Below are 10,775 nucleotides of genomic sequence, written 5' to 3'. Positions count from 1 at the left end.
TTGTTTCTTATTTTTTCCCTTGTCTCAACCCATGGTCCCAGCATGTATCCAGTGACTCAAGTCTAAAATATGTCATTCTAGACTTCTTCGCTATGTAGAATTAATTCTCATCTTTGGTGATACTCATTTCTGAATATGTTTTTGGTTTGTTTATTTTTTCCATGTCATTACCTTAGTCCAGTAACCTGTCATCTCTTGTCTGAATAATTTTCAATAAGCTCTTAATTGGCCTTTCTTCTTGCATGTTATGCTCTCTGATAAACTCTTTGTACTTCTCCCAGAGTGATGTTTCTATAATTTATATGTCATCCTCTTCTTAAAATCCCTCAAAAGTTCATTGTGATCTTTGAGATTGAGAGATCTATTCTTCTGCCTCAATAATTTGAAAGCATTGAAATAGATTTCATATAAAATAGATTCTTAGAATCCAATGGAATTGAATTAAAAACCAACCACCAGCCAGTAATCCCAGCACTTTGGGAGGCTGAGGTGGGAGGATTGCTTGAGGCCACGAGTTTGAGACCAGCCTAGGCAACATAGGGAGACTCTGAGACCAGCCTAGGCAACATAGGGAGACTCCCATCTCCACAAATTAGCCAGGCTAATTGTGCCTATAGTCCCAGCTACTTGGGATGATGAGGCAGGAGGATCACTTGAGCCTAGGAGGTTGAGGCTGCAGTGAGCTGTGATTGTGCCATTATACTCCAAGCTAGACAACAGAGTGAAACCCTGTCTCAAACAAACAACACAAACACAAACAAAACCAACAAAAGGAAACTTGGAAAATTCACAAATACGTGGAAATTAGACTACATACTCCTTCTAAATAACCAATGGGTTAAAGAAAAACTTTAAGAGAAATTACAAAATTCTTTGAGATGAATGAAAATGAAAGCATGAATACCAAAATGCATGAGGTGCAGAGTGTTTGGTGGGAAATTTATAGTTGTAAATGTCTATAATAAAAAACAAAAAAGATCTTTATGGCACTGAAGAGGAAACTAAACCCAAAGCAAGTAGAAAAAAGATTAGAGTAGAAATAAATGAAATAGACAATTGAAAAACAATTGAAAAAATCAATGAATGAAAAAGTTTGTTATTTGAAATGATGAACAAAATTGACAATTCTTTAGCTAAATTAGCCAAGAAAAAAGAGAGATAAGACTCAGATTATTAAAATCAGAAATGAAAGAGGGAGCATCACTATTGATTTTAAAAAATTGAAAGGATTATAAAGAAATACTATGAATGATTATATGCCAACAAATTATATAACATAGATGAAATTGACAAATTCCTAGAAAAATACAAACTATCAAAATGGACCCAAGAAGAAGTAGCAATCTGAATAAGCCTATAACAAGTAATGAGGCTAAATTAGTAATCAAAGAAACTTCCCACAAAGAATAGCTCAGGACCAGATGCCTTCACTGGTGAATTCTGTCAAACATTTAAAGGAGAGTTGCCAATCATTCACAAACCTTCAAAAAAACGGAAGAGGAGGAAACACTTCCCAACTCATTCTATGAGGCCAACATTATTCACATACCAAAACCACACAAAGACATCACAAGAAAACTACTGACCAAGATACTTTATGGATATGGATATGAAAGTCTTCAACAAAACACTAGCAAACTAAATCCATTAACATATACAAACAATTGTACTCCATGACCACATGATAATCATCCCAGGAAGGCAAGGTTGAACATATGAAAATCAATAAATAATATACTATATCAACAGAATAAAGGACAAAAACCTTTATCATCTCAATACACAGAAAAAAACATTTGATAAAATCCAACAGCCTGTCATGACAAAAACACTCAACAAACTGGGAATAGATGGAAAGTTTTTCTGACCAAAAAGGCATCTATGAAAAACCTAAAGCTCATGCCATACTTAGTGAAAGACTGAAAGCTTTCCCCTCACAATCAAGAGCAAGGCAAAAATGTCTACTCTTATCATTTCTAGTTAACATTGTACTAGAGGCTATAGTTAAGGCAACTGGCAAGACAAAGAAATGAAAGCCATCCTGATTGGAAAGGAAAAAAGTAGATGTATTTCAATTTGCAGGTAACATGATCTTGTGTATAGAAAATCCTAGGGGATTCACTAAAAAGCTATTAGAACTAATAAATGAATTTAGAAAGTTGCAGGATACAAGATCATATACAAAAATTACTTTATTTTTATACACTAGCAATGAACAGTCTGAAATGAAATTAAAGATACAATTTCCTCTATAATACTATAACATACTTAAATTTAATAAAAGAAGTATCAGACTTGTGAATTGAAACAACAAAACATTGTTGAAAGTAATTAAAGAAGTTTAAATAAATAGAACGACATCTATGCACATGGATTGGAACACTTTCTATTGTTGAGATGGCAGTACTCCCCAAATTCATCTACAGATGCAATATAATTCCTACAAACATCCCAGCTGGCTTTTTGCAGAAATTGACAATATGATTCTAAAATTCATATGAAAATTGAAGGGACATAGAATAGCCAAAGTAATTTTAAGAAAAAGGAAAAAAGTTGGATTTTTCACATTTCCTGATTTCCAAGCTACAGTAATCAAGACAGTGTAGTACCAACATCAGGATAGACATAGAGATCAGTGAAATAGAATTGAGAGTCCAGAAACAAATCCTTACATTTTTGGTAATTTTTTTTTTTTTTTTTTTTTTTTTTTTGCAAGAGTGACAAGACAATTCAATGGGAGATGGGCATTAATTTCAACAAATGGTGCTAGGACAACTGAATATTCATTCGCAAAAGAGTGAATTTGGATCCATACCTCACATTATAGCCAAAATTTAACTAAAAAAGGATCAAAGACCCAAATATAAGAGATAAAACTACACAATTCTTAGAAGAAAACATAGGCATAAATCATCATGGCCTTGAATTAGTCAACAGTTTCTTAGACTTAGCAACAAAAGCATAAGTAACAAAAGAAAAAAATAGATAAATCAAACTTCATCAAGATGAAAAACTCTCATGTTTCAAAGGGCACTATCAAAAAGTGAAGACAGCCCACAGAACAGAAGAACATATTTGCAAGTCATATATCTGATAAGAGCCCAGAATATGTAAAGAACTCACAGCTGAAGAATAAAAAGACAATAGCTTAATTACAAAATGGACAAAAATTTGAATAAACATTTCTCCAAAGAAGATATACGAATGAGCACATGAAAAGATGCTCAACGTCATTAGCCATTAGGAAAATATAAATCAAAACCACAAAGAGATACCACCTCTTGCTGTGAGTTGAATTGTGTCCCCCAAATAGATATGTTGACCTTCTCACCCCTGGTACTTGTGAATATGACATTATTTAGAAATAGGGTCTTTGCAGAGGTAATCAAGTCAAGATGAGGTCATACTGGATGAGGGTGGGCCCTAATCCAATATGACTGCAGAAGAGACACAGGGGAGAATGTCATGTGATGAGTCAGAGATTGGAGTGACATGCATCAATAAGCCAAGAAATGCTTAGGATTACTAGGAATGCAAGAAATAAGGGAAAGGCATAGAACAGCTTTTTCCCCTAGGGTCTCCAGAGAAAGCATAACCCTGATGGTGCCTTGATTTCAGGCTTCTAGCCCCAGAACTGTGAGAGAATAAATTTCTGTTGCTTTAAGCCACCTAGTTTGTGGTAATTTGTTACAGCAGCCCTAGCAAATGAATACACCACTTTATACCGACTATGGTGGCTATAATATTAAAAAGCTAGACAATAGATAGTGTTATTCCAAAGTGTACAGCCACTTTGGAAAACAGTTTGACAGTTCCTCAAAAAGTAAATATAACCATGCGATGTGGTGCATGCCTGTAGTTCCAGTTACTCCGAAGGCTGAGGTGGGAGGATCGCTTTAGCCCAGAAGTTAGAGTCCAGCCTGGACAACATGATACCCCATCTCTCTCTCTCTCTCTCTCTCTCTCTCTCTCTCTCTCTCTCTCTCTCTCTCTCTCTCTCTCTCTCTGTTTTTGAGACAGGGTTTCACTCTATCACCCAGGCTGGAATGCAGTTGCGCCATCTCGGCTCACTGCAACCTCCGCCTCCTGGGTTCAAGGCCATTCTCCTGCCTCAGCCTCCTGAGTAGCTGGAATTACAGGCACCCACCACCATGACCAGCTAATTTTTGTATTTTTATTAGAGATGGGGTCTCTCCATGTTGGCCAGGCTGGTCTCTAACTCCTGGCCTCAGGTGATCCGCTTTTCTTAGTCTCCCAAAGTGCTGGGACTACAGGCATGAGCCACTGTGCCCAACCTGATACCCCATCTCTTAAAAACAAAACAAAACAAAAAAAGAATTACCATATGACCCAGCAATTCTAAGTATATATCCAAGGGAGAGGAAAATGTATGTCTACATAAAAAATTGTATCTGTCTGTTTATAACAGTGTTAATAGGCAAAATGTGAGAACAACCCAAATGTTCATTAGTCTATGTGTTGTAGACCAACAAAATGTGGTTTAGCCATACAATGGAATATAATTTAGTAATAAAAAGAAATGAAGTACTAACTCATGCTACTACATGGATGAGCCTTGAAAATATTATACTAAGTGAAAGAATACAGTCACAAAATATCGTAGACTGTATGATTCCCTTAATATGAAACGTCCAGAATAGGCAAATCCGTGAAGGCAGGAAGTAGATTCGTGATTGCCTAAGGCTGGGGGTGGGGGATGAAGAGTGATTGCTAATGAGTATGGGATTTCATCTGGGGTTGGGGGGATGATGAAACTGTTATAAAATTAGATAGGGATGATGGTGGTATAACTCTGTGAATATACTAAAACCCACTGAAGTGTATACTCTAAATGAGTGAATTTTATGATAGGTAAATTATATCACAGCAAAGCTACTACAAATAAGAGTCCATTTTTTTCTGTGGGTACTTATTATTTTAGCTGTGTTGATCTCACTCTGCTGTTTCCCACCTCAGATCTTTATACATGCTGTGCTGGGAATGCTCCTCCCAATTTTGTCTACCTGGCAAATTCCCACTTACTCAACACTCAGCTTCCACATTAACCCTCCTGTGAAACTTTTGTGCTCCCAGAAGAGGAGCACTTTTCTGCATTGCCTCTTTATTTGGTACTTGTGTAAAAACAGTTGCATGTTTTTCACTGTATGGACACTCTTTATTTTCTTTTTGCTTGGCTCTCTTCTGTGGGTGGTGTTCCTCCCTGTGGACAAGGAATGTGTCTTACCACATTTGCATCTATCCTGGGTGCCCATCATTCTGCCTGCACATATCAAGCACTCAGTAAATACTTGTTAAAATTGAACAGAATAATTTGAAAGCATTGGAATAAAGCTCAAGAGTAAACAGCAGAGAAAGTGTTACCCAAGGTTGTGGTCATGAACAGCATTTCCTAATTAGACTGCTAAGAATGTGGTAATAACATGGTATTCAAGGTACCTGCAGTTATAAAAGCTCTCAGATCTACCCTTCTATCATCCTAGCTATACTTCCAAAACCAGCTGACTTTTTGGTTTCATTCCTTCTTCCCTCCTACCTTGCTTCCCCTCCTCCTCTCTCTCTTTCTTTTTATTTATAAGCCAACATATGCATAATTGTTCCTATTTAAAATTTTTCTGACTTTCCATTTTGAAGTAATTTTTGGCTAGTAAAAATATCACAAAAATCAGATAGTTTTCATATCCCCTTCACTGAACTCACCAAATGTTAACATCTTATAAAACCACAGGACAATGAACAACACTAGGAAATTAACATTTATGCAATACTATTAACTAACTTACTGACCTAATTCAAATCTTGCCAATTGTTCCATTAGTGTTCTTTTTCTGGTCCAGGATCCTATACAAGATCAGAGTCATGACTTCTTGATCTCCTCCAATCCTCCAATCTGAGGCAGTTTTTCAGTCTTTCATAACCCCGACACTTCTATGGAGCACTGGGCAATTATTTGAAGAATGTCCCGCAATTTAACAAAGGCCTGTGAGACACTTGTAGGCATTATGCTAGGCTCTGAAGTGCTTTAGTTTAGGTTCAGACTTTGCTCCCAGGAAGTTGATCTTATTGTGGAGAGGAGCTGAGATGCACAAATTAACAGATAATTACAATGCAGTGTAGTAAATGCTATAATAAGGTAAACACTGAGTATAGAGAGGACATCAGAAGGAGCAACTAGTTATGCCTTGGGGGACCTGGAAATTCTTCTTGAAAGAGATGACATCTAAACTAAGAACAGAAGCATGAGGAATGGTGACCCAGACAGAAGGTGGGGGCCCTAGAAAGAAAGGTGGTCCAGGCAAAATTTAATCCATCAAGTATAGCAGAATACTGCAGTCATTTTAAGGAATAATCTAAATACTCCTTGTAAAAATCTTTATAATCAGGACCACATTTGAACATGTTGAAGAAATCCTCCCTGACCTTTTCTGTCTAGTCAGAATTCGTTTAAAAACCCTTGACATTCTGACATTCATCCTTGTACTTTGGCAATTTTAGAAGTTCTTTTGATAAAACTGACTTTAAGAAGCACAATAAATGTGAAGCTAAAGAAGAAAAAACAATTTTTTAATTGAAGTGAATTAATGCAGATAAATTCCGAAGCACATGAGCCTCTGAAGAGTGTGATTAGGGATGATATAAAAGGAAATTAATTTATCAGAGGAAATCTGGACTTGATCATTGCCAAGAAGCAATCACATAAATATCATCATAAAATTAGACAAAATCATGCAATTGTGTAACCTTTTTGTATCTTATAATACTCCATAGGAATAGTCTCCCTTTGGAGACAAGGGTTATAATAAGTTCGTGCAAGAGGTAGCTGGCCAGATTCATTTAAAGCTGGGCAACAGCAGATTGACTGATGAACTGAAAGCTGCCATCACTCAGGTTCAAGAATTTTTGCATAGGAACCTTTGAATAAGATTCTTTTTTTTTTTGTGATGGAGTCTTTCTCCATCGCCCAGGCTGGAGTGCAGTGGCACGACCTCCACTCACTGCAACCTCCACGTCCCGGGTTCAAGAGATTCTCCTGCCTCAGCCTCTCTAGTAGCTGGGATTACAGGCATGCACCACCATGCCCAACTATTTTTTGTATTTTTAGTAGAGATAGGATTTCGCCACGTTGGCCAGGCTAGTGAATAAGATTCTTGGCTGCGATTTAGAAACAAATTATTATTTAAGGATGAGTCTATAGGTAAACTGTATACCTAAAGTGGAAAACTTCTTCCCTCCCCTTCCTCCTCCTTTTCTTCTCCATTTTCTCTTCTGGTAAGCCTTTTCCCTGTCTTACCCCACCTGTCAAAACTTGACCAAACATCATTCTTCGTGTCTTTGGCCACTGTGATTGGCTTGAAGGTAGGAACAATACTTTAGCAGGGCCAATCAGAGCTTTTTGCTGGGATATTTCAAACTGATTCTGGAAAGAGAGGCCACCTTGCTCTCTAGCTATGGAGTTAGATGAATAGGAATCTGGAAGCCATGACTAGCCATATATCACTTACTTGTTGGGAAAGATTGCATCCAACGTGTGAGAAAAACAGAGAAAAGAGGCTGAGAAAGAGCTCTGATAGCATTGGCTCCAACCATTCTTCGATATTATTACTTTTTTCTTTTGTTTATTTTTTAACAGCTTTATTGGGATATCATTTGCATACCGTACAATTCACTGATTCAAAGTGTACAGTTCAATGATTTTTACTACATTAACAAAGTCATTAACCGCAGTCGACCTTATATTTTCACCCTTTACCCCGTCAAAAAGCTGCTGTATCCATTAGTAGTCACTCTTTATTTCTCCCTAACCACCCCAGGCCTAGGAAGCTACTAATTTACTTTTATTTATTCTTTTTTCTTTTTTCCCTTCCCTTCCTTCCTTCCTTCCTTCCTTCCTTCCTTCCTTCCTTCCTTCCTTCCTTCCTTCTTCTTCCTTCGTTCCATCCTCCTTCCTGCCTCTCTTTCTCTCTTTCCTTCCCTGTCTTCTCTCTTCTCTCTCTCTCCTCCCTTTTCTTTCTTTCGTTCCTTTTCTTTCTTTCTTTCTTTCTTTCTTTCTTTCTTTCTTTTTCTTTCTTTCTTTCTTTCTTTCTTCTTTCTTTCTTTCTTTCTTCTTTCTTTCTTTCTTCTTTCTTTCTTTCTCTTCTTTCTTTCTTTCTTTCTTTCTTTCTTTCTTTTCTTTTTCTTTCTTTCTTTCTTTCTTTCCTTTCTTCCTCTCTTTCTTTCTCTCTTCCTTCCTTCCTTCCTTCCTCCCTCCCTCCCTCCCTCCCTCCCTCCCTCTCTCTCTCTCTCTCTCTCTCTCTCTCTCTTCTTTCTTTCTTTCTTTCTTTCTTTCTTTCTTTCTTTCTTTCTTTCTTTCTCTCTTTCTTTCTTTCTTTTTCTTTCTTTCTTTCCTGTCTCACTCTGTTGCCTTACAGCCTCTACCTCCTAGGATCAAGTGATCCTCCCACCTCAGCCTCCCAAGTAGACCACGCCCAGCTAATTTTTGCAGTTTTTTGTAGACATGGGGCTCCACCATGTTGCCCAGGCTGATTTCAAACCCCTGGGCTGAAGCAATGCTGCTGCCTCAGCATCCCAAAGTGCTGGGATTACAGGAGTGAGTCACTGTGCTCCATCAATTTTTGTATCCTTGACATGGCATATAAATATAGTCATATTACTGTGTGGTCTACCATGACTGGCATCTTTCATTTAGCATGCTGTTTTCAGAATCCATCTATCATGAATCATGTAACTGTACCACATTCCTTTTTATGGCTGAATATTTCACTGTATGAAAGACAAGTGGATTTGTATCGCTTTCTGGCTATTCTGAATATGCTGCTGTGAACATTTGTGTACAAGTATTTACATAGACGTATGTTTTCATTTATTGTGGATATATACCTAGCAGCAGAATTGCAGGCTCATATAGCAAGTCAGTTTAGTTTTTAAGGAACTGCCAAGCTGTTTCCAAAGTGGCTGCACCAGTTTGCATTTCTATCACCGATGTATGAGGCTTCCAGTTTCTACACAACTCTGCAAACACTTATTACTATCTATCTTTTTATTATAGTCATCCTAGTGAGTGTAAAGGGCTTTCTTATTATAGTTTTGATTTGCAGTTCTCTAATGGCTAATGATGTTGAACATCCTTTCAGCTGCGTATTGGCCATTTGTATATCTTCTTTGGAAAGGTTTCTATGCAGATCATTTGTCCCTTTTTAAAATTTAGTTATTTGTCTTTTAAAAATGAATAGACTTTATTTTTTGAACAGTTTTAGATATACAGAAAAATTGAGTGGGCTTTACATCTTTTTATTACTGGTTATAAGAGTTTTTTAAAACAGATTTTAATTATAAGAGTTTTTAAAAATAGATTTTAAATACAAGTCACACATCAGATATATGATTTGTAAATATTTTTTCCCATTTCGTAGGTTGTCTTTTTACTTTCTTGATATTCTTCCTTGAAGTATTATAGTGGTAAATTTTGAGGAAGTTTATCTATTTTTGTCTTTTGTTGTTTGTGCCTTTGTATAGCCCCAGGTCACAAAGATTGAATCCTATATTTTCTTGCAGGAGTCTTATAGTTTTACCTCTTACATTTAGCTCTATGATCCATTTGGAGTTAATTTTTTATGTGGTATAAGAGAAGCAACATTCTTTTGCCTGTGGCTATCCAGTTGTCCCAGATCTATTTTTTGAAAAGACTATTCTTCCCCATTGAATTGTCTAGGCAACCTTGTCAAAAATCAATTGACCTTAAATGTAGTAGTGTATCTCTGGACTCTCAATTATATTCTATTTAATTTGTATGTCTATCCTTATGTATATTTCTTTTTTTGTTCACTGTTTTCCCCTGTGCTGTTTTGGAATGATACCATTTATTTATATTGGTTATTATAGAAGTTTAATTATACATATTTAACTGAACAAAGTCTACAGTTGCCTAATAACTTAATCTTGCATTGAATAATACAAGTCTTTCTAACGATTTAATTTAGATCACACCGCCTCCCTTTGTGACTTGTTTGTTATCCCGTATCTTAATTTTGTCCTTTTCTTTTTCTAAACTCATAAATTAGACATTATTATTGCTGTCGTTATTATTTAAACCAATAGTAATTGGATACATCATTACCATTTTATTTTCTCACTATTCTTTCTCCTATCTCAGATTAGCATTTTATAGAGTCATTTTTATTGTTCCCAAAGTACCTCTTTTTATTATTCCACTTTCATTCTTGAAAGATAATTTTGAAAGGTACACAATTCTAGATTGAAGGTTTTTTTCCTTCTCTCAGTATTTGAGATAAATACTAGCTCCTGGCTTTTATTATTGATATTAAGAAATCTACCATCAGTTGAATTGCCACTCCTTTTTAATCTCTCTTTTTTCTCTGACTGGTTTAAAGATCATTGTCTTTGCTGTTTTGCATTTTTACATGATGTGTCCAAGCATGAATTTCTTTTTATTTACACTTTAATTCCAGAAAAATTCCAGCCACTATTTCTAAAAATTTATTATTTGATTCTCTCTAATCTTTTTTTCTGGGACTGCAATTAAATACTGAGAACTACGTTACATAATATACAAAAATAGTTTGAATTAAGTCTTAAGTATGAAAGGCAATTTAAAAACATTTTTAGGAAAATATTTTTATGACGTCAGGGTAAGGGAGAATTTCTTGAACAAGACATAAAGCACAGACTTAAAGGAAAATATTAGTGAATCTGACTATATTAAGGTTAAAAAATCATCTGGACACAAAAGAACACAGCAT

The sequence above is a fragment of the Rhinopithecus roxellana genome, chromosome 14 (assembly GCF_007565055.1).
Source record: "Rhinopithecus roxellana isolate Shanxi Qingling chromosome 14, ASM756505v1, whole genome shotgun sequence".
NCBI classification, from domain to species: domain Eukaryota; kingdom Metazoa; phylum Chordata; class Mammalia; order Primates; family Cercopithecidae; genus Rhinopithecus; species Rhinopithecus roxellana.
The sequence above is the reverse complement of the archived record's forward strand: the minus strand, read 5'-3'. Positions refer to the sequence as shown.